Genomic DNA, 25,869 nt, shown 5'->3' on the forward strand with positions numbered 1-25,869 from the left:
AAAAGAAAAAGAAAGCCAAGTGAATGGGAATTTCATGAAAACCACAGGGAGATCAGTAGAGGAAAGGGATAGAGGGGTAAAGGCAGAGAGGAAAGAGGGAAATACTAGGGAGTGATGTCAGCAATATTATATGGCTATATTATGTGCATATATAATGTTACTAAAAATACAATAATTATGTACAAGTATAATGTACCAATTAAAAATGAGAAAAGATATAAAAAATATGAGCTACTACTACACATTAGTTATCTGAATTACACAGATACTTGTATTTAAAAATCCAATGAGCAAAGCTGTGATGTTTTAGGATTACCAATTCATTCTAAATAAACAGTAGTAAATATAATTTCTTTTATTCTCCTGTTATTTTGTCATGTTCATTGCTTAATTTTGTTTTTATTTTCATTTTTAAAAAGTTAAAGCAGTTCATTTTCATGGAGAAATGGAACCAAACATCAAATGATTTTACTTTGCTGGGGTTGTTTCCTCAAAACCAAACTGGCCTACTTCTCTTGCTCCTGATCATCTCTGTATTTGTTCTCGCCTGTTTGGGGAACTCAGGAATGACTGCCCTCATCTTCTTGGACCCATGGCTCCACACCCCCATGTACTTTCTCCTTAGCCAGCTCTCCCTCATGGACCTGATGTACATCTCCTCCACGGTCCCCAAGATGGCCATAAACTTCCTCTCTGGCCAAAAGAGCATCTCCTTCCTGGGCTGTGGTGTGCAAAGCTTCTTCTTCCTGACCATGGCCGGCTCAGAAGGTTTAATACTAGCCTCCAGGGCCTATGACCGCTTTGTGGCCATCTGCCACCCACTCCACTACCCCATCCGTATGAGTAAAAGGTTGTGTGGGAAAATGATCCTGGGGTCCTGGACACTGGGCTCCATTAACTCCATGGCACACACTGTCTATGCCCTTCATCTTCCTTACTGCATGTCCAGGGCCATCAATCATTTCTTCTGTGATGTTCCTGCCATGTTGCCACTGGCCTGTGTAGATACCTAGGTCTATGAGTACATGGTGTTTGTGAGCACAAGCCTGTTTCTCCTTGTTCCTTTCCTTGGCATCAATGCCTCCTATGGACGGGTCCTTTTTGCTGTCTTCCACATGCGCTCAAAAGAGGGAAGAAAAAAGGCCTTCACCACATGCTTAGCACATTTAACTGTGGTGACATTTTACTACACACCTTTTGTCTACACTTACCTACGTCCCAGGAGTCTCCGCTCCCCAGCAGAGGATAAGATCCTTGCAGTCTTCTATACCATCCTCACCCCCATGCTCAATCCCATCATCTACAGCCTAAGAAACAAAGAGGTCCTGGGGACCATGAGAAGAGTGTATGGGATGTTCTCCCCCAGGAAGTAGTGAGCACGGTTGTCCCTGCTTCTCTGCATGGCTTCTCTCCATGCAGACTGAAAAAATCTAGAGCACTGCTGACCTATAGATGTATAATGTAGTCTACATCTATAATTACATTTCTAGTGACACTTTTGTCAGTAAAATTAATTCAAGGAATATATTGATCACTATAAACAAACACAATAATAATTAATGACCTTAATGGAAAACAATAAATTCCATATTAACAATGGGGATATTAATCACATTTTATTTTGTGCCATTATAAGTTATCATATACCTTATATGTTCTACTATACTAAAGTAATAATGTTCATACTGATGTTGATATGTTATCACATCTAAATGCTTTGAATGAAATTACTATTGTCTGTATACTTTGTTTTTATTCCATTTTGTCAATGTGTCTAATTCTTACTTATAACCCCCAAGCCCTAGCAACTTGGACTATAAACCCTTCAAGTGTCCCACAACACATAGGGCCAGTGTCTCCAAAATTACAGGACTTCTGGGAGACTCAACGTCCTCTCCTTCAGAGAAGTGGATGGGATCAGATGTATTAACACTTCTCCAGCCATAAGCACATCCCTGAGACAAACTAGTTTTTCAAGATCAGGCCATTTCCTGCCAGGTGGCCTGGATCCTCCCTTATCACAGAAGCTATCTCAACTCAGTTACCCTGGCAACCAAACACAAAGACCACCAAAAAGATAATTTGCTGATGTCTTCAAAGGGTGCTAAAACAAGTAAGGTGGCAGAAAACTGAGGCACATTCAGGGACCCAATGTCCTCTGTGAGCACCACCCCATCTCTTGAGGAGGTCCATGCACTTCCTATGCTGTCAGTAAAAAGTCAGAAGGTCAGAAGGTGGACTTGGGCAGGACTCTGGAAATTTCCCTGGTACTCAGTAAAACTGGAAGCCAGAAAGGCAGGTTGTCCCACTCCTGTCTGAGAGAACCCTCTCTCTTCCTTGAAACTGTCCCTTTTCTCTTTCCTATCCCTTATAATACAATCATGACTGCTACTTTGAGCACCCTGTCTAAAATCTTTTGGACTTGATGGCAAAAATTGGGGCTTGAAGGGGACTTCCTAGGGCCCCAGTTTCCCTGATGATCCCTGCTCTGAAACACTTAAGAGTTAGGCAAACCACGATTGTTACCTGCCTGGTCCTGGCCAGCCTTGGTGGTCTCACTGAATTTCTGCCCCAACCTAATCTTGTCTAGAGGACAGGCTGATGGAGGCCAGAGTCCCTCTTCAGGGGCTGATGAACTTGTTGACAGTGACCACCAGACCATCTCAGAAATCATCAATATAACCTACATGAATATTTCTACTTTTAGAGGTCTGCTCACTCATGTCTTTTACTCTACTTTGATTAGGCAAAGGGGAAAGAGGGCACATAGGGAAGGAAAAATAGTGGATGGACATTAATACCCTAGGTACATGTATGACTGTACATATGGTGTGACGCTACATTGTGTATAATCAGAGAAATGAGAAGTTATGCTGCACTTGTGTACAATGAATCAAATGCATTCTGCCGTCATATGCCTCATTTAAAAAATAATTTAAAAAATCACCACCCTATTTCAGGTGTGGGGGGGTTAACTTGGGAGTTTATCTCTGCTTACCCTCTTGCAAAAGTAAAAATCTACTTGCCTGCTCATTTGGCACTTGGTCTTGTTTTGGCTTCCAAAATTGCAAGAAGGGAAAATGACCTTTGAGGACAAAAACTGGTGATGCTTTGTTATTTCAGGAGCATATTTGGAAGCATGAAGTTTGGACATCCCCAGCTGCCTGGGGACAAAAAGCATGGAGTCTACTCAGAGCACCACTGAGCACTTTCTAAACTAAGGAGGGTTCCCAGGAGTCCAGGGAGCTCTGCTCCATTCCCAGGAACCTCACCCTGGACTGGCTCAGCTCCAGCAGGACTCCTGGGTTTCATTTTGGGGAGAGTCTCACAGGAAGCCCCCTGTACCTCACTTACTCTCAGCCTAGCCACACCCTTAATCTTTTACACCTGTGTTCCCTGAAGCCCAGGAAGCACATCCAAGGAGCTCTGATTTGCTTCCACTTAAACCCACACTGGGGCTGGTACCTTGTGGTGTGAAGAGGAGGAAATGAGAAGAGGACTGGGGACAGGAATAGACCAAGGAGGTCTGGGAAGGCACGGGGCTGGGAAGGGCTGTGGTGGCAGAGGAGCCTGTGCCATCTTCTAACACCTCATTTCCCTGGTCTTGTGATGTTGTCTTGGGTCTTCCATAGAGGTGTCTGCCCTCAGGGCAAAGGTGACCTGCTCCTAGGTCCTCAAACTGTGACCTGAGTCCCAGGAATGAATGTCACCTGGGGGATGAGGGAAGTGCAGACCCTCAGCCCTCCCAGGACTTGAATCAGAGTGTGCCTCCCAGCTCTCAGGGGATCTGTGTGCTCAGTAAGTGGAGGAGTCCTGGGGAGAGTCTCCACCTGTCAAAGGCTAAAGGACTTTTTCACTTTGAAAGTTTGCTGTGCAGTAGGAACCTCAAGGATTGGAGTCAGAGACGCCCTGGATAAATCCTGGCTCTCTTCTCCTGAACAAATCTCCTGATGCAACCTCCACATCTCAAGCACCAAGTGGGTACAGTGGGAAGGATGCCAGTCACACTGGCCTCTCACAATCACAGAGATGAGATGACCTTGAAGCACCAGGTGGGAACCTGGCAAACACCAGGTGCTTCTCACAAGCACAATTATAACACAACCGCAAAATCATCATGCTTCAAGAGTTAAATGATTCAAAATCAATGTCACATGTGAAAATCTTGGTGAATACAGAATCAAACCAGATATCAGGGACAATGACCAAGTTTGAGGAAGGAGGTGTTACAGGCATGGAGTCTTCAGAGAGACTGAAACACAGCAGAAATTCCCTTCAAACCCTTATTCTTGATCAAGTCAGAAAGGTTTCAGACATGTTACAGTAACAGGCATGCCTCTACTGAAGGGATAGGAAAAAGGGGAAGGGGACACTTTCAAGGGAGAGAGTAAGTCCACTCAGAGAGGTGATGAACAGTGTACCACTCCTGCACTCCAGTTTTATTGAGGTCCTACAGCGAAGTTTTCAGTAAGACCAGCTCATGTCTGCCTCTTGATTTTTGACTGACAATAGGGTGACATCAGAACACTGTCATTGCAACCCTATGTTACCTTTGCCCCTGCTGACCCATTCTAGTTGGATTCTTAACTATATATTCTTACAGGTTTATCATTAGGAGGAATTAACCTTATCTTTCAGAATCTGGTCTGGAAAAAGAGGGTCATGAAAGTTACTCCCATTAATGTTCATTACTACTTGAATATCTATGCAGATAGCAGGTAGTTTGCTCAGCAATGTGATGTATCCTGTCGTCTTAGGCCAGGCACAGCTGAAGGAAAATTGATTTTTGGCAAAGAAAGCATGTGGGGTCAGCAGTGGGCCCATTTTATAGTTATTCTCTTAACCTTGTGTTCCTACAATCCTTATCCATCTGTCTGGTGACAAAGGTCATAAAAAGACATGATTTTATGTAAGCCTGTTGGAGAATATGAGAAGAGAAAATGCCAAACCACACTGAACTTAGCATTTGATACCATCCAGAAAGAGATCGTGGTTCACACCTAGAGCCCTGATAGATCTGAGATTCTAGATAAAATGATGAGAGCACTACTGTGAACTAAAAACACACAACAGAAGCAGGACTCATAGTGGAGCTACTTCCAGCGTGGCCCTGGTATGAGTTGGTGGGGTCAGGTCTGGGCATCTAGGGTATTGATGACAGACCCTGATCTGTTTCTCTCAAAGAACTCAAAATGCTGACCTTAAACAGACTTCCAGAAGGCCAGCCATACAAGGGTGCTGAGACCTGCAGGCTGAAACCTCCTCTGCTCCACAGCTCAAAGACCAGTAGTGGTCCCACTGCAGCTGCTTCAGGCTGGATACATTACATTCCTCAGGCCCTCACTCTTTGCCCCCATCTCGGTTTCCCAGCAGCAGCCTTCTCAGTGCCCCCTTCAACTCCTTGTTTCTGAGGGTGTAGATCAGGGGGTTCAGGAGGGGGGTGATGATGTTGGAGAAGAGGGTGAGGAACTAGCCCTGGTCCTGGGAGGACCTGCTTCCTGGCTGCATGTACATGTAGATGATGTTCCCGTAGAACAGGGAGACCATGTTGAGGTGGGAGCCACAGGTATTGAAGATTCTGTGTCTTCCTGAGGACAACTGGATTCTGAATACAGCCCTGACAATGTGGCCATAGGACATCAAGATGAAGACCAGGGGAGACAGCATGATGCCTACGGCCAGGACAAAAATAGTACCTTTGATAGCCACCTTGCTGATTCAGGGCATGCAGTTCAGGGAGGGCATCTTACACAGGAAGTGGTCCAACTTGTTGTGCCAGCAGCGAGGTAATCATAGGGCAACTGGAGACATGACCAAGAAAGTGGCCACCCCACAGCCCCAGGCTCCGGTCACCAAGCCCAGGCAGAGTCTGGAATTCATGATCACCATGTAGTGCAGAGACTTGCAGATGGCCACAGACCTTTCATAGGCCATGATTGCTTGCAATAAACAGGCCACACTGGCCCAGGAACAGGAAGAGCTGGACAACACGGCCCACCTAGCTGATGGTCTTATCGCAGCCACTCAGATTTTGGAACAGCTGAGGGATGGAGCTGGTGGTAAATCTGAGGTCTAGGAAGGACAGGTGGGTGAGAAAGAAGTACATGGGCGTGTGAAGCCGAGGGTCCAGCCGAGACACCAGAATGATGCTGTTGTTGCCCATCAGGGTCAGCAGGTAGGCTACCAGAATGACCATAAAGAGGATCCTCTCCAGGGGAGAGTGTCAGAAAATCCCAAGAGAATGAAGAAGCCCTGGCTGCTTCTGTTTTCCAGTCTATCTCTACTGCACTACAGGAGAGGTGTCAACTCCAGTAGTGGCAATGGCTGATGCTGGGGAGTATGGACTCCTTGTCAGGCATAAATGAGCACAGTGCAGATTCATTTACTCACTTACCCCCTAAACAGTGGTGTGGAGGTTCTCCTATGATTATTATTATTATTATCCTCATCTTACAGAAAAGGAAACTGACACACCTATGTATTAATTAAATGTCACATGTAGATTGTCAGAGCTGGTCTGCATTCAGGGAATATGGCTGATATCTTAATCTTTATCCACCCTGGTGCTCTGTCATTTCAGAGAGGCAAGACACACACCTGCCAAGATCCAACCTTTGCTTCTTCCAGAACCACAATTTCCTGAGCTCCTGTCCAAAATTCAGAGGAACAAAAGATCACCTCAAAGAACCACCTGGTAGGATTTAGGAAATACCATATGCAGCTGATCCTTGAACATCATGGGTACATGCATACAAAAATCTTTTGTACTAAATGTATTGTTAACATGTTTGGATACTTGAAAGATTTTGATAAACTCGAAGACCAAACATATGAATATTTAAATATTTGAGTGTCACAGGTTTCATTCAGTATTACTGTGTTTTTGAACACAGCAGGTGGATTGCAAGTTCCAAGCCAGTCTCAGCAATTTAGCAAGGCCCTCAGCATCTTAAGGAGATCTATTTCAAAATTAAAAGAAAGAAGAAGGGCTGGGGATGTGGCTCAAGTGGTTAAGTACCCCAGGGTTCAATCCCCAGTACCAATAAAAATGGCAGGAACAGAAACAAACAAACAAAAATTTTCTATTCTTATAAATTTTAGTTTTAATTTACATAGACATATTGAAATCCAAAAAGCTCCTAGAAAACACAATCGTTTACATTTGTAATTTTTCTCCAGGCACACAATACATAAAAGAGTTCTTTCTGCCACAGGGACCAATGCCACAGTTTTCTCTCTTTGCCTTTTTCTCATTCCATGATGGAATAATTGCCATGGTTCTTGCCTTCATTGAAAGATCATCTTGAGCTTTTGTCATCAGTGGTCACCTGAGCTGGACATTGGGTCTCTGATTCCCTAAAATCTAAGTACTTAGTGTGCCTCTAACAGGGCACATTAGTTTTAAAATCCAATGTCTCACAAGCAGCTGTGTGCATACTGTCACTATGATCTATCCTTTGTAATCTATCTGCCTGGCCAATTCCATGAGCCACCAGCCACATGCCCAGCTCCTTCCTGGAGGTGACTCACCATCCAATTTAATGTTCACATTCCACAAACCCATGCAATGGGCTGTCTTGAGGTCCCTTGTCCTGAAAGTCCTGGAGTTATTCAGCACATCTAGCTGAGGTTTGACCAAGTGACAATTTCTATTAATTGTGCCTCATGGCTGTTAGGCACTATTAATGTATACACATTCATCCTGCTTCTTCTGTGTCTGAAGATTTAATGGGTCACCAGTGTTCTTTGTTTTTGTATCAGGGGGGATTGATTACTTGTTTTTCTTTCAATTAAGAACCCTGGGTGTTGCAATCATATTGTAAATGTCAGTTTAACTGTGTCTAGGAAGTACTTCAGAAAGTAAGGATAGTGACCCTAGAGCTGGCTGAAAAGTAAAATTGTTTTATGATCTTTCAGAGTTTTGAAAAAGGAAGAGAATGGCTCAGTTTAAGGCCCAAATATCAAACTAGCCTTCAACTTATGGGAACTTACATATCTGTGTTCACAAAAATGTCTTAAATTATCAGTATTCAGAGACTGATACAATATATGCTTGTACAAGTAATTGCTGTTTTACCCACTAAAAATTTTTTACCAAGAAAAAATTACTGAATAACTTTGATGTAGATTTTTTAAGTCAATTGTTGCTACATTCCATGTTATCACAATGCTGAAGCACAATTGTGAATGAGAAAGAGAAAATATTCATTTCTTTTTCCTCATATCAAACTTTGCTATCTTAAGATGTAAAAGACTATAGTGCATATGGTGAGCATTAAAAATAATCTGAATAGATAACATGTGCTGTGAAGTTTGCATCTAACATTTGGAGGGGAAAACTGAATGAGAGGCAGTGTAAACTATTGACTGCAGGTTAACAACTGGGATAAAAAATGACCAAAATGATGCATGTTGAATACGGGACCAGGATAGTGATGTGGAGATGATTTGATCAGTCTCCCTGAGCTGCATCATCATACAACATTCAAGACCATATGGAGTATATGCTGAGAAAAAACATAACAGATTGCAGGTGTCTCCTCTTTCTATACTCATTCTCCAAATGTCAGGGATTTGAAGGGAAAAAGAGCCTTTTGGGTGCATTTGCATGGTTGTGAACACAACTTTCTTATTCTTCTGATCCCAAGGACCTACTAGGTGAAGGATTTCAGAAAATCATTTCTGATGGCCTTGGTATTCTTCATATCACTGATAGCAAAGAGATACTGGCATGAAAATTACATCATTTCTGACTTTCACTGGAAAGTCAGTATGGAAACCATTAAAACTAAAACAAAAAACTAATATGGACAGATGAGTCTCCAACAAATTTTTTTTTATCTGGGAATAAAGAATAGGGTTGCAGGATGGGGTTATAGCTCAGTGGAAGAGCACTTGCCAAGCATATGTGAGGCACTTACTGGGTTTGACTCGCAGCACCACATATAAATAAACAGAGTCCATCAACAACTACAAAATATTTTTAAAAAGAAAGAAAGAAAAAAAATTGAGTTGTTGTGCAGAATCCTGGTGAAAAGACTAAGTTGATGCTAGTATATGGAGCACACAGGAAAGGTTAAGGGGTTTATTTGTATTTTAATCTGTTTTGTGTTGCCATGACCAAAAGAACTACTGTCAACAACACAGAGCAGGGAAAGTTTATTTGGAACTCATGGTTGTATAGACCTGAGTCTATACACAGTCAACTTGATTCTCTGACTCCAGGGTCAGGAAGAACATCATGGGGGAAGGGCTTGGTGGAAGAAAGCTGCTGCCCTCATGCTAGGGTCAAGAAGCAAAGAGAGGGACCTCCACTCATCAGAGAAAAACACAAACACAAAAGGCAACAGCAGGAACATACTTTCTTCAGTCACATTCTACCATCTTTCATTACCAACTAGTTAATCCAAATCAGTGCATTAATCCATTGATCAGGTCACACGTTTCATAATTTGATCATTTCACCTCTGAAAATTCTTGCATTGTTTCACACATGAACTTTTGGTAGATACCTTGTGGGGAGCCACCCCTGAGCATCTTCACTCAGTTTTGGAGCCAAAGAGATTATGGTTTGGCACTACAAGCTATTTTGTGGCTCCTCCCACTTAATGGATTGCCCAGTGCACATGACTTTTATCTTCGCTTGGCTAGGAGACTGATCTTGGAGCTCCAAAGTTGGGCGTAACCCATTTGGAACTGGACAGCTCATCTCCTACCTTAATTGCTAAGAACATTCTGTAGAAAGCTTTTGAAGTTCCCCCATAGAAATAAAGCAATCACAAGCTCTTTTTCTCTCTTTCCAGTGTGGAAGCTGGACCCCTAACGTCAAAGAGGTGTCCTGCCTTCGCTTTCTAAAATTACTTTCTGTGTCATGTGTGTGTGTGTGTGTGTGTGTGTGTGTGTGTGTGTGTGATTAATTTTTTTTTTTTTGCTGCCTTCTTTTCTTAGCTTTATGTAGTAGCCAGCCTGTTTCATACAGAGGAAACTGGATTTCTATCATCTGTACTGGACTTAGGAGACAACGCCCCATATCAAACCTTAAGAATTGTGAAGGAGAATCTGCACAAGTCACTAAGGAACCTGGAAAGCACTTCAAGATGGGTCCAGCAGCTACTGCGCAAAGGTAATCTTAAGGTCATGGCTGGCAGTTCCATCAAAGATGTTAAGAACAAAACATACAGTCAGGACAAGATAGCAGGCTAATTCTGTGACCTACTAGGGCAATTCCTGAAACAGTTGTGTGTGATCTTACTGTTTTTCTTCTGACATCTCAGATCTACCTTAAATGGGTAATTACAAAAGTTCAATTTGCATGCTCAGTTTTAGTGATATCACTATTGATATTACAGGGCACAGTGCTGACATTTGCTTTCAAACAAACTAAGTTCAGAGAAATGCACAAGTTCCCCCAAGGAAATGGTGTGTCAAAGAGTGGACCAGGCTCCTGTTTGCCTCCATCATTCACAGCCTGAAATGAAGACAGGGCCTGCATTCGGCACCACTGCTTAATTCCGTATCCTCCAGGTCCTTTCCAGGGACAGTAACTAACAAGAAAAGCAGAGATTGGACCTTAGTGCATTCAAACTGTGATGCCAAGATACCTTAAGGTGGGAAGCATATAAGAATGTAAATCTATTTGTACAGATTCAATGCCTGCATCCTGGTTAATCATGGTGTCTTCTTTCTGTGTCCTCACATGGTGAAGGGTGAACAAGCTCACTAGGAGGTCTTTTTCAAAGGTACCAGTTCTATTCATGACTCCCTACATTCATGACCTGATAGGCACCTCCCACAGGTCCTGCCTCTTAGTGCCATCAACACAGGGTTAGGATCTTGATATAGAAGTTTTAGAGGGGACAGACATTCCCACCATAGCACATTCCCATCAAATTCCATATCTGAGTGCTGTCCTTCCTAGGGCTGTCTTAGGACATGAGACCTGTGTATATACACAGTGTCCCCCATTCAGAAAGGGCCTGTGAGAGCATCAGTGCTGTGCTGTGCCATATTGGATTGTTCATCATTTCATCTCTGAGCATGTATTAAAGCTGAGGGGCTGAGCTGGTGACAGCATTAGCACAGAGTTCAGTTCAGCAGCAGGGCTCACACATTTTCTCTATGTGCAGGTTTATACACAGAGATATTAGTTTGTCCTCTGACATTGTGCAAACACACTTCTTGGACAAGATCATGGTTCCTCTGTAATCAAGGGAGCCAAAGGGCTGTACTGGGTTCAGATAAAGTAGTTATGGTGGCAGCAGCAGATTTAACAGAGGAACATAGCCCGGGAGAGAAGAGAAGCTCTGTTGGCAGTGGCACTAGCCATGGTGAGAAGCTGGTTTTCTCTTCTGTTCCAGAACCCTGCCCTGAGGGATCTACAACATACTTACTGTCTGATTTGAAAGACAGGCAGGAAGTTCTTGGGAACTTAGGTATTATGCTTCACTAGGAAACTATAACTAAATAGAAGTGTACACCTGATCATTGCAAGAACACCAAGCAGAAACATCTAGCAGGAACGTATTAGAGTTTAGCAAGTTTGAACTCCAACAATTGGAGTACTCTTACTATGAAAAGAATACCCATTAATTGAGATACAAAAATGAAATTTAAAGTTTATGAAAAGATTATATGAATGAAAAGTAAAAAATCTTGGGGATCAAAATGCTATTTTATTATAAAGAGCCAAATAAAACAATTATTAAGAGTAAGGAAAAAATTAAGTGTACTTTGTACAACAAGATGTACAATACATAACTAGGCTGAGCATGCACACATTTTATTTTTGCATAATTTCCACAACTTTGAAAAAATGTTAGAATCTTTTTTAAATATTTTTTTTAGTTGTCAATGGACCTTTATTTAATTTATTTATATGTGGTGCTGAGGATCAAACCCAGTGCCTCATACATCTAAGCAAGTGCTCTATCACTAAGCCACAACCCCAGCCCAGTGAGAATCTTTTGAATGCTGTTGATGAAGTTTTAATTTAGGTCAAAGAGCATACCTTAGTGGTAGAGAGATTGCTTCATAGGTGCATGTCTCAGGTTTGGATACTCGACACTGCCAAAAATCAATTTTTGTGGTGTGTGTGAGTGTGTGTGTGTGTTTCTTATTTTTGAAGCCTAAACCCTTAATGATATGAATTTCACTTTTAGCAAGAGTTAAATATTTTATTAGAACATAAATTACTTCTTAAGATTTGTGAAATTTAGCATAATAAAAGTTTTTTGCACTTATTCATCAGAAATTTATACCAAACCTTTTACAACTGTAAATATTCAGCAAAACTTTAGTTAAATGAGCTGAAAATTATTAAGATTATCTTCAAATATCTGCTAAGAATGACTGAAATTCTTGGTGCATAAATGCTGACTTTCTCTAACTCATTTCAATAAATGTATGAGATGTGGCAAGTAGAAAGTAAAGAAAGCCCCATTTGACAGGCATTAGGGGATGCATGAGTAGTAGTGGCCATGTGGGATATAAGTGGATTGTGTGTCAAGCTAGGGGGGATGGTGGGAGGGCCTCTGTATTTTTACCTCCACTCATCAGACTAAACCCTGACCTGTACATCCTTTGGTTCACCTCCTCTCCACTCTTTGCCTCTATTGGTACCTCTCAGTCCTCACTAATATTCACACTCTTAGGATTCAGCCCCCACAAAGAAGCATTAATTTGACACGTGATACCTAAAGACTTAAAAATTCCTAATGAGTTCTTTGATGAATCCTGTAATAATTTCCCTAAATTGAAAAAAAAATGATAATGATTAAATTTATACAATGAGGGGAAGAAAATACAAAGTTTACAGTTTTTGATTAGCTTCATTATTTAGCAGAATTACTTTTTCTGTTTTGGATGGGCATAAATAATAAATTGAAAAATAATAAAATTGTTATGTTGAATGCCAATTCAGTTAGTCAATCTCCAATTGTATTTCAGCAAGACCAAAAAAAAATCTCATTGATAGTAAATTAGCAGAAAATAAACACATTCATAATTAGTGGAAAATACATCATTAAAAAGTCTTATTTCAAATTAGACATATTTATAACACAATTTGTACAGATGATCAGTTCATTTATATTCTAGATTCTTTTTAGTCTCTACACTCTAGGTATAAAATAATATTTTCAGTTACTACACATTGCTGAGTAGACTTTCAGACAAGTCCTGGGGAATAAGGCAGAAGGTTTATCTACATAACACAGATCCTCTGAGTCCATCTGCTCAGGGCCCCACCACCTCCTTGTTTCTCAGGCTGTAGAAGATGGAGTTGAGCACTGGGGTGAGGGTGGTGTTGAAGACAGCCAGAACCTTGTCCTCTGGTGAAGACCAGAGGGATCTTGGCTGTGGGTAAGTGTAATCAAAGCATATATAGTAGAAAGTCACCACAGTGAGGTGGGTGCTATAGAGGGAGTAAGCCTTCTATTTCCCTACCCCGAGTGCATAAAGCAGAGAGCAAGGAGAACTTGACCACAGAAGGAAGTAACTCCAATTAATTCAATCATGAGGAAAGGGTAGTGCTCACAAACACTGTGTACTCATGGACCCAAATTTTCATTCAAGCCAGAGCCAAAATAGTGGGGATATCCCAGAAGCAATGATTGATGGCCTTGGATCAACAGTAAAAGATATGGAGTACATATGTGATATAAGCACAGAAGTTGATGAAGCCCTTTATAAAGACCCAGTATTGCTAGGCATAGTAGCAAACACCTGTAATCCCAGCAGCTAAGGAAGCTGAGAAAGGAGGATCACAAGTTCAAAGCCAGCCTAAGCATAAGCAAGGTGCTAAGCAACTCAGTGAGACCCTACCTTTAAATAAAATTCATAATAGGGCTAGGGATGTGGTTCAGTGGCTAAGTTCACCTAAGTTCAATAGCGGGTATAAAACAAAACAAAACATTATCACCAGTACAGGTAATAGGTATTTTGTTGTTGTTATGCAGATGGGCTAGAGAGGAAAACAAATTCCACTTATATATCACAGGACACAGATATCAGAAATAGTGTTTCTCCACCTATTAAAGTAAGAAAGGAGAAACAATGAATTCCACATTCCATGAAATAGGAAAGCAGAAGTCATCTTAGGGACACTTGTGGAGATGTAACTTAGATTAATGAGAAACAGCCAACTAAGCAGGAAATAGATATTGAGAAGGATGAGAAGGATCATGGATAGGTTGTCAATTAGAGCAATCAAGATGAGAACAATGAAAATATACAGAAAAGACCAATTTTTTTTTTTTGGTTACAGAATATTGAACCCAGGGGTACTCAACCAGTGAGGAGCATCCCCAGACCTTTTAATTTTTATTTTTGTCAAGGTCTCACTCAGTTGCTTAGAGCCTCACTAAGTTGATGAGGTTGTCTGAATTTGCCATCCTCCTGCCTCATCCTCTTGGGTCAGTGGAATTATAGGCATGTGACAATGTTTCTGCAAGACTTACTCTTAATAATGGAAACAACCCCAACAAGATGAAATCAGTTGACTCTTGCTCATAATTTGCCACAGAGCTTTAATATTGCTCATTCTGCAGTGACACACAAGAATCAGTATGTTGAGTAGTGACTATTAGATCAATTTGGAAAATTCCTTTGTGAATCAGGCTGTGTGTTATTCATTAAATTTGTACATCTTAAATGAAGAACCAGTTTTATGTATTTACCAAAAAGAAGTCTCATATTCTTCCTTAGAAATTAATATTTTCTGAGAAATATTATGACAAAATGTTTTGTAAGAAACTTGAAGATGTACAGAAAATAACATTTGTTAAAATATTAGTAGGATACAAATGTCTTATATCAATAAACCCACTCACAAGTTATTATATTTGTGTTTTTCCCAGAAATATAGGCATAGAAAATTCATGTAATGCATCCAGTAGAGGTCCATATTACAAAATATTTTAAAATCCTCAGAGCATGATTTATTTCTTCCATATTTATATTTGTAAGACTTACTTCCAAATTTCCAGTATTCTAATATTAGCTGTAAGGAAATATGATTTTACCTTCTTGAGTGGTCCTTGCACAACACTTCCAGGTCCAGCAGTTGTTCAGTCAGGGATCATCAACTTTTTTCCTCTGTTCTGAAATCTATCCTGAAATCTTATTGCCAAATACCTCACATACAAAGTCACAGTAATTCATCATACTCTGGATTTTCAGTGTTCACCTCCACCAAATCTCCTTTGGGTGTTCATTTAATCTCAAGAGTGCTACAGAATGTCAGTCCCTAACCTTATGCCAATGTTCTCTGCAACTTCCCAGCTGTACCCAAACTCTTACCAAAAAGCATTTGTGTTATGTCTCTGTGCTTCTGTGACACTTATGTACGAAACACATGGCTTTATGGGCCCTTCAACAAAAAGAAATTGGATAGAAGACCTGCCAGTTTCCTAAGTGGATGGAGGAACTGTGTCCTGAGAATATTCAGATCAGAAGAGTATAGGGGATTCTGGTCTTGATGAAATCGATCACTGAACAATTTTGAGAAGTATTCCCAAAAGGTATGTGATTTCTAGGTTAAATATTATTTTAGACCCAAAGGTCAACAGACTTGAGGAAAGTTCACATCATGAAACATTAAGATTCATACAAGTGTTATTGTGTGTATACATCTGCACACACACACACACACACACACACACACACGATGCTCTTGACAACACACAGTGTATACACTAGAATACATGCAAGTGTATTCCCTAGATTGGAAGTGATTGGGATAAGGATCCTTTTACAGAAAATTTCACAACTTTGGAGAAGAATCTGATGTTATTAAATCCACAAACATATCTCTTTAATTTTACAAGATGAAGTAACAGTAAAGGACTACTGGAAAACAAATCACAATGATTGTTAAAAATATGAAGAGAAGTTTAAAGGACACACTGGGTAATATGAGACAGAAGAAACAGCATGAGATAGTTGACAATATAAAAAAGTACAAACGAGAAATAATAATGGAGAACTAATGGATACTTATGTGCATTCATAGAAACATAAAATAAAATAATAGATTTCATATGGCAAAAGGAAAGAAAATTCTCAGAAATCAAATATTTTTGCTATTGTATGAAAACATCACAAAACAAGTCAGAAAGGTTTTATTGAAAGTATTTTCTCCTTGGGAACAAGATCCTAAAACATCTGAGAAAACACTAGCATTGATAACTGCAAGGATGGAGTCAACTCTCCCCTGAGCCATAACGAGGGATACAGCCCTTGAGAGACTTGGAAGAGGGCGAGCACCCTGCAGGGGGTGATGTGGCCAGGAGTCACTTCCTCAGCACAAGGTGCTAAGTGCTGAGCCATGGAAGGGTGTGCAGGTTGGGGGAGTCAAGGTATAAGAGAGGTACATCAATGAAAGAGTACAGAGGAAATCTTTATAGTAATGTATTTGGCAGTGCATTAGGCAGTGATTTCTTGAATATGACACCAAAAGTACAAATAACATGCAAAACATCAGTTTGACTTTATAAAAATTAAAATGTTTTTGTATCATCAGACACTACAAAGAAAGTGCAAAGGCAGCACAGGAGGGAAGGATTCTCACAATCACACATCTGATTAGAAATAATATCCAGAGCATTAAGAGACCCACAGCTCAATGAAGAAGGACAACTCAAAAAGAGCAAACAACTTGAAGACTGAATTTCTCCAAAGAGGATATCCAAATGAATAATAAACACATTATTCATGCCCAGTATATGTACTTATCAGAGAAATGAAGATCAAAACTGCAATGAGAATCCATTTCACACAAACTAGGAAAAGTTTCATCCGAAAATAAAAGACAAATGTGTTTGGACAAGGATGTGTAGAACTTGAAGCTTTTCTAGGTTTTGTGGCAATTTTTAAATGGTGATGCTACTGTGGAAAGCAATACAGTGATTCCTCAAAAAAAATTATCCCTGAATTAATAAATGGGCCAGCATTTCACCTCTAGGGTGCATACACATGAAAAAAAAAAAGGAAGTGCTAAAACAGGTATCTGTGTGCCATGTCCATCTTCAGGTTAATGAGAAACAAATGTGAAACACTAACACAATGATAAAATAACTGGGGTTACAAAAAAGTAAATATAGTCATAGACTACAGTAATGATGGACATTGAAGAGATTATACTTTGAGAAAGAAGCCAGTCATGAAAAAGCAGGGGAGTCAAATTATCAGAAATAAGAATTGGAGTGGTGGTTGTCTGGGAATAACAGAAGGGGAGAGAGCATTTAATTAACAATTTTTAGTTTAGATTGATTAAATACCTCTGAAAATGCATGGCAGTGATGGTTGTACATTAATGTGAATGCTTTCACTGTATTTTATATATTTTTATCCTAATATAAAAGCCAAAACTTTTAAATGAGATTCAGTCATTCCAATTTGGATGGCCAAATGAATTTTAAGATCATTTAGGTAGAATTCTGAGTCTTTATGGAGTAACTGATATTTAATTAAGGTATGAATTTTGATAATTTGTAAAATAAAAAATTGAGGAGAGCAAATTATTCTTTAAATATCATTTCAAGTCAACATGAAACAAGCAGTTTAGACTGACAACATCATGTATCATGGTGTTTAAATAACTTAGTTATTAGCAAGTAAAAATATACTATTCAAAGTCAACTACCACTACAATAATTTCTGTCATTTCTGATTTACATAGGATTGTCAATGACTCATCTACCATGAGATGGCCAAAATTATCATGATTCAAAATTTTGGAAAAAGAGAAGGGAAGAGATAAAAATGAATGACACATAAATCTTATTTACTTTACTGTGTGTCATAAAAGCCAACACAGCATCTATTTCATTACCCATGTTCCAATCTGTTAACATTATAATACCTATAACATAATAAAATAGAGCCTTCACATCACATGGAAACAGCCTTAACCAATATGCATTTGTTTCAATAATGTGAGGACAGTTTTTTCTCATGTAAAAATAAATAAAATTGAGATAATAGGTCCACTTTAATTTTTATCCATTAAAACAGCTGTAAGTACTTTGCCTGAAGTCCATGAACTTCTCTAGATTCTAGATATTCCACTGTATACACACATACATGAAACCATATAAAATTTTACATGTATATATACACTTAACACATATACATACACATGAGTATGTTTTGCATTCTGAAATTAAATATAAACATACAAGCTTTAAATAAATGCATGGTCTAAGTAACTAACACCTAAAATATTTAGGTAATAAATCTAAAATAAGGATAGATTCATATTTAATTGACCAAAATAAAAAATAAAAAAATATACAAATAGAAAACTGTAGCAATCAAATTATTGAGAAAGCATTTGTAAAACTTCTTTAAGCACAAATTGAAATATCCTAGTGTTTAAAACTTTCTAATTTCTGCATCTTCTCAGTTTCATAAGTTATCAAGTAAAGGCAAATCTAAACTGCAGTCATGCTACCCAATTTAGAAAGGCTGTTTATTACAAAAGGGAAAAACATAATTCACAAAACTAACAAGGCTGTTGAGGAAGAGGAACGCTTACACACTGTTGGATGGAATATAAAATAGTATAGTCATTATGAAAAAAAAATGGAGAGTTCCTTAGAAACTAAAAGTAGAACTTTCAGAGGATTCAGCAATAGTACTATTGGGTGTATATACAAAGGAAATGATTTATTTCAAAGAGATGCCTGCACTCCTTTGCTTGCAGTAGCATCTTAACATAAGCCAAGGCCATTTCATACTGGTTACGGGAAACATCCAACAAAATATAATCATTGTATATATTTATACCCCAAACATTCATGCAACTACCCACATGAACAAACCCTTCTCAATATAAAGATTCAAAGAAACCAGAACACTGGGAGATTCCAACACATATTTCTTCCCAGTAGATTGATCATCCAGAAATATACTAATTTAAGACCCTTCAGAACTAAAAATCATTATTAATCAAAAGGATCCAGAAGACATCCATCAAATATTTCATTCATTGACAACCAAATTCAGTTCATTCTCAGTGGCACATGGAATTTTCCATAAAATACATCATATTTTAGGGCTCAAAGCAAAATATCAAATGCAAGGAATTATCTCAAAAAAATAGAGATAATTCCTTGCATTTGATAAGATCATAATGGATTAAAATTTTTTAAAAAAGATAAAAAGCAGAAACCATTATAACACCTGAAGATTATATAATACAATTTTGAAAGAAGAACCTATCATAAAAGAAATCCAGGGAGAAATAATTTTTTGAAACAAATGAAAGAAGATACAATATGCCAAATCTTTGAGAGAATAGGAAGGCAATTCTAAAAGAAAAAATATATAACTTTGATTTTCTACATTAATAACAGAAAGATTTGGCTAATGTTTTTTGTTGCCTTTATTTAAATAGCAATTCTACTGAAAATTGTACGTACCTCTAAAAGGACCAAGTACTTGTTTTAGAGTACTCAACAGCTTTTAACATGTACCATGAGATTAGACTTACAGCACCCCCTTTCTCCAGGAGAACAGGGTTGACCTTACATTGCTGACAACCTCTCCAAGGATCCCTGACACACTCTTTAAAAACAAGCAAATCTGACACTTTTCAGGCTGCAGGGGACCTAGTGGTAATGTGTTCCTCACTTGTAAGTCTCACGCAATCTCTATGATCATGCCATCTACTAATCAGGCAGGCCCATATGGGATTCTTCCACCAAAATGCTCTGAACAGACAGGCACTATTATCAGCTTCAGAGACTCCTGCACTGCAGAGGCTTTCACAACTCTTTTAGTAATAAAGAAATCATGGTCACCAGTAATGACCATCAATTACTGAGGATTCCCAGAGCAGGAGACTCTTGGAATAGTCATTATGAAAACAATATTGTATTTCTTACTCCTCCCTACTGGTTCAGCTACTCAACCAAATATATCAGAAGGCAGCCATCCACCTGCCACCTCACATACCAGTCAATTGCCCAGAAGTGGCAGGCAGCTAGTGCCAGGAGATACTGTGGCCCTCCTAGAATTAGTTTCTAATGGGTTTATGTACATTTATGTCCTCTAAAAAGTTAATTTTAAGTATGAAACCAGAGGTTTAAAATATGATTACTCTGGCTATCTCATTACTTTAAAAAAAACATATGCTTGTGGGGTTTTTTTTAATTGAATTTGTTCATTTTACAGAATTCCTGCACTGCCAGACCATGCCTGACAAACCAAAGGAAAAAAATGGTGTAATGGAAAGGCCCATCTTCCCATAATACAGTATATTAAAACTTGATTCATATGCATTTTGGGAGAAATTATAGGGGATTAAACTCAGGGGCACTCAAACACTGAGCCACATCCCCAGCCCTCTTGTATTTTATTTAGAGACAAGGTCTCACTGTGTTACTTAGTACCTCGCTTTTGTAGAGACTAGCTTGGAAATCACAATCCTCCTACCTCACCCCAAGCCACTGGGATTCCAGCTGGGTGCCACTGCACCTGATGAGTCATAGCATTTTGAGAATTTTCCAATCTTCTATAAAGTTGTAACAAGAGTTGGAATTTAAATCTGCTGCATGTCTTCAAAATTTCCAGAACACTATGCCATTAAATAAAACCTCTTCATATCCATCTCAGTTCACTCCACAAAAGGATCAAGCTACAAAAGTTTGTAGGGGAAAGCATACTTGAAGGAAAACATGTGGTTCAAGATCCAAGACGATAAGGTTTTTGGCTCTCAAAACATGTCTTAGTATAATGAAGAATCTTATATTTCTTATTCCTCCCTACTGGTTCAGCTATTCAACCAAATACATCAGAAGGCAGTCGTCTACCTGCCACCTCACATACCAGCCAATTGCCCAGAAGTCATAGGCAGCTCCTGCCAGGAGATACTGTGACCCTCCTAGGAGTCTGATTCCTGCACCCATGTACTCACCAAGACTGAACGCCTACAGAGCATGCCCCCACCCCAGGACACTTGCAATCACTCATGTGCTTCACACTGGCCACTAGCAAACCTGTAACTTCTGCCTTTGGCAAATGGATTTATTATAGAGAAACCCAGACTCTGCATCAACTGATCAAGACCAGTATGCAATATTTCTACTGAATCAAATATATAAAACTAGGAAATTGCCAGATGTCGTATTAGGTCAAAAGAAACTTTTCAGTAGTCCTGGGGAGCTTTCAAAATTCTCTTTTAAAAGTGATACTGAATAGCCAAGCTATATTAAAAACAGAAGCACAGAATCTTCCAGCTTGAAGAACATAAATGTACATAAACCCATTAGAAACTAATTCTTGCTTTTGAATTGGTCAACACCTGGAAACTATACACAAATGAGGCATGTTTTGATTTACATTAGGGTTTCAAGAAACATCCAGGAACCAGGCATGATAGCATATGCCTGTATTCTTAGTGGCATACGAGATTACAGCATGAGCATCACAAGTTCAAAACCAGCCTCAGGAATTTAGTGAGGCCCTTGGGAGGAATTTAGAAAGATCTTATAAGCACTGCAGATATGATGATGATAATAATTTTATTTTTCTGCTCCCCCTTCATTCTCTGACCTTGGTAATGATACTTAAAACCTCTCACATTTTTATTCTGTCACAACATATATAAAATTGTAAGATATTTGAGGAGACAGAAAATATTAGAATTACACATGGGCCTTTAAAATGTTAATTTTAAGTATAAAACCAGAGGTTTAAAATATGATTTATTTGCTAAGGCCTTTAGTGGAAAAAAATAGATAATATGAAAGAAAATGTTCTTAAAGAAGTACATAGATGGAAACTTAAAAAATAATTAAAATGCTGCAAATAAATGTTTATAAATTTAAACTAGAAATTTTGTCAACTATTCTATATAATATATACTTCTATATATAAAATTATACTACATACTAGATTTACACACATATTTATGCATAGTATGTATAAGATCGTGTCATAATATGAGAGTTGACTACAGATGCAAAAAAACTTAAAATACAGGAAAATTGAATCTAATAATAAGAGAGATTTAACCCAGCAAATAATGCTGTTTTCACATCTTCACACTGATGCAACACTTAGTTCCACCCCAAGGTGCCATTCTATTACTTCTGAATAAAAAAGAGAAGAAATCAAGGCAAACATTCTTTTCACACACTTACAGTGCTTTTCTCAAGAAATAAGTCATTTGCTCAAAGCAGTAATTCCAAAAGCCCAGCAGATTAATGCAGGAGGATCACAAGTTCAAAGCCAGAGTCAGCAACTTAATGAGGACCTAAGCAATTCAGTGAGACCATAGCTCAAAATTGAAAAAAAAGAATTAATAAGGGCTAGGATATCACTCAGTGGTTAAACATCTCTGGGTTCAATCCCTAATACCAAAATAAATAAATAGGTAGGTAGGTAGATAGATAGATAGATAGATAGATAGATAGATAGATAAAATAAAATTCCCTTCAGTCTGAACAAAACTGAATGGATCTGAAACAACTGGAAGCCTCACCACATTTCTACATTCAAGGCTTTTCTCCAGAATGAGCTCTTTCATGCCTTTTAAAGACAATTGGAAAGCTGAAAGTGTTACCACACTTTTTAAAGGGCAGAATGGTTTTCCCTGATGTGAATCTGTTGATGTCTTTGAAGGAAACTGTGAAAGTTGAGTACTGCCCCACATTGCTTATTTACAGTATTTTCTACAGTATGAGTCCTTTCATACAACTGAAAAAAACTAGAACATCTGAAGACTTTTACATTTCTTACTTGCATAGGATTTATTTATTTGGCATAAATCTTTCAATGAGAATCTGCTGCAGTCTGGCTGGGCAAAATAAATAGGGGGTGACAAGCAACTTGTGAGGTTGAAACAGTGGGAGCCACTTTATTGTAGGACAGCAGAGGTATTTATACCTAACTCATTATACACAGTTTGTTTCAATTAACATCATCTAGATACATCAATTAGTCATTAAGGAATCCTCATCATCTTAATAATTACACACAGCTTAACTTAATTATCATCTAGATACAGCAGTCAGTCATTAAGGAATCCTCATCATCTTAATGGCTCACTGGCGTTGGCTCAGAAACCACTCCTCCTAGCATACTGCCAGGCGCCATCTTAACTTGGTTGTGGCCCTCATCATCTCCCTGTTTTGTTTAATTTAAACAACAAGTATGTGGCTTAGGGACCGTGCCTGTTTTAGGTTATCCAATACTACATATGGTCCTTACCCATCATTGGATGGTCTGACTTCAAATCGTCAGCCTCCTGTCTTAGGTTGGTACCATTGTAATTGGATCTTACCTATCTTTGGCTACCGGCCCAACACACTCAGCCATACTTGTGGATAACCTGCTACAAGCAGAAGGGGGAGGATACAAAATGCCACGATACCAAGTCAATCAACAGCTCCTTATGGAAAAATTGTACCACCGATGACACCATCAGCAAAGTTACCTTGGTACTAATTACAATTTGTTGTATCAGTTCATAATGCATATAAATGATACATAGTCCAAATAAGTTTCGCAAGCAGCTTAAAGCAGAGAAATCCATTAATATGTATATTTCTTCTTGAAGTAAATATTAATGCAACAATTTGTACAGTTTGTGTGACAGCCATTGCAAAAGCTGTAGTAGCAGCAGCAGAAACAGCAACAGTTGTGATGATGGCAGCTGTAATTCCGAAGTCTCATTTGGTTTTTCAGTAATACTGGAAATTATTTACATTATCCTGAACAGAATTATCAAATATAATGAAAAGGAAAGGTGAAAGTAAATAAACAGATCTGTTAACCTCACTTTTAAAAGCAATACCCAATTTAAACTGTTTAAATCATGTGAATAAAAATATTTGGATCCACTTTTTCATGAGCACTCTTAATATATGAACATACACACATACAGACATATAACACATAACACAAGTGTGCACACATAATACAACAGTAAAGGCCTTGTAGCTTTTCACACGTGAAATATCCATTTCAATGTTTAAAAACTGCACAGTTGATTAAAAAAAAATAAAGCTGATCAGAAAAACATTAACCTAGGTCTGTATGAGCTCAAAAAATAAAATAGAAAAATTCTTTTTGTAACTTGCTTATGGGTTTGAAGGTATTCCCTCAAGTAAGCCTCAAGGTTTTTCACATTTGAAATAAGCCTTAAGGTGCTCATTAGCCTCCAGGTGTAGGAAAACCATTATCACCGACGTAAGAATAGCTAAACTGAGGTTCTGAATATAAAGTGTTATGGATTTGGATTTTGAGCCAGATCATCTTCTTTTTGGTCTGTAGATATCGCTTTACTTAGTCTCTCTGGAATCCAAATCGGCTGCTGTTCTCCCTGTGGAAACACACAAACTGACCCCCCACTCCAGACAATCCCTGGGTCAGGACCTTTCCATTGTCCAGTTAGAATATCCTTCCAAAGTACTTTTTGCTTATGTACATTTTTTGGACATATGTGCCTTTCTGCAGCACTAAGACCTGATGAATCCAAATTTAAAAAGTTTAACGTAAAAAGGGTTATGTTACGTTTATCTTTGGGGGATTTATATCCTTTCCCAGGAATCTTCCTAGTCCATAGAAGAAGTGGGGAAAACTGGAACGTTTCCCACATTTCTCACATTCACAGGGCTTCTGTCCATGAGTATTTTCATATAAGAACAGGAAAATGTAACAGCAAACATTTAGGGGGTTTGTTTTCATGTGTAAGTGAAATGGCTTTGAAGACAACTAGGGAAGTGGAATGATTTGCCATATTTTTCATATTTAAAAAGTTATTCAGTCAGACATGGTTGTGTACACCTCTAATCCCAGAGACTCGGGAGGCTGAGGCTGAAGGATTGTAAGTTTGAGGCTTCCCTCAGTTACTTAGTAAAACCCTAAGGAACTCAGCAAGTCCGTGTATCCAAATAAAAAAGAAAAAAGAACTGGGAATGTACCTCAGGGGTAGAGCACCACCAGACTAACTCCCAGGGACTATATATATATATATATATATATATATAGTCCCTGGGAGTATTAATCTACCACATTTTAAATTCAAAGAATTTCTTCCCAGAAAACTTTTTACATGTTTATAAGTAAAAAAGTAATAACAGAAGACTTTGCCAATTGTTTCTATTAGTATGATTTCTCTGCAGTATGAGTTCATTCATGTGAGTGAAGTTCATTGGATGAAACAAAGACTTTTCCACATTGTTTACCAACATAGGGCTTCTCTCCAGTATGAGATTGTTCATGTAAGTGAAGGGTAGAGGAACGAGTGAAGGCTTTGCCACATTGCTTACATTTATAGGGCTTCTCTCCAGTATGAGTTTGTTCATATATTTGAAGAGGAAGTGTTATAGGCTTTACCACATTGTTTACATTCATAGGGCTTCTCTCCAGTATGCATTCTTCCATGTACTCCAAGGTGACTGGAACTAGTGATGGATTTCCCACATTGTTTACATTCATAGGGCTCCTTTCCAGGATGAGTTCTCTGATGTATTCTAAACAAACTGGTGTAACCAAAGCCTTTCCCACATAACTTACATTTAAAACTTCCATTCTCAGTGTGCATAATCATGTGATTTGAAGACTTTTGAGTAAAAGAAAGGGGGGGGGTTGACTACCTTGTTTACATTCATAAGGTTTCTCTCCAGAATGAGGTCTTATAAATAAAGAATGAAAATGAAAACCTTCCCACATACCTTACACTGAAAAGGTTTATCTCCACCATGTGCAATCATGTGTCTTTGAACATTTGTGAGAGAAGAAAAGGCTTTACCACATTGTTTACATTAATAGGATTGCCATCAAATATGAGTTTCCTCGTGTTTTTGAATGGAACTGGAACAAATGAAGACTTTCCCACATAATGTACTTTTATAAAGTCCA

The 25,869-nt window shown here is 38.7% G+C and overlaps 1 long non-coding RNA gene and 3 pseudogenes across 3 annotated transcripts in view; 2 read left to right on the forward strand and 2 right to left on the reverse strand.

Annotated features, from left to right (window-relative positions):
- The window catches only part of LOC144372761 (uncharacterized), a 41,155-nt gene that overhangs the window by 5,806 nt on the left and 9,480 nt on the right, over window positions 1-25,869 (forward strand). Inside the window, exons 3-5 of one of the 3 annotated variants that reach the window (XR_013432657.1) lie at window positions 6,581-6,694; window positions 9,949-10,123; window positions 16,520-16,828. This is a non-coding gene — a long non-coding RNA (uncharacterized LOC144372761). Of the gene's footprint in view, window positions 1-6,580; window positions 6,695-9,948; window positions 10,124-10,349; window positions 12,240-16,519; window positions 16,829-25,869 lie in introns of those variants that run through there. The other 2 variants (XR_013432658.1, XR_013432656.1) reach the window with 2 other exon arrangements.
- Window positions 429-1,373, forward strand: LOC144372763 (olfactory receptor 2L13-like; annotated as a pseudogene).
- On the reverse strand, window positions 5,341-6,523 carry LOC144372766 (olfactory receptor 2W3-like; annotated as a pseudogene).
- LOC144372767 (olfactory receptor 2L3-like) lies at window positions 13,202-15,159 on the reverse strand (annotated as a pseudogene).

Source organism: Ictidomys tridecemlineatus, unplaced genomic scaffold (assembly GCF_052094955.1).
Source record: "Ictidomys tridecemlineatus isolate mIctTri1 unplaced genomic scaffold, mIctTri1.hap1 Scaffold_161, whole genome shotgun sequence".
Classification (NCBI taxonomy): domain Eukaryota; kingdom Metazoa; phylum Chordata; class Mammalia; order Rodentia; family Sciuridae; genus Ictidomys; species Ictidomys tridecemlineatus.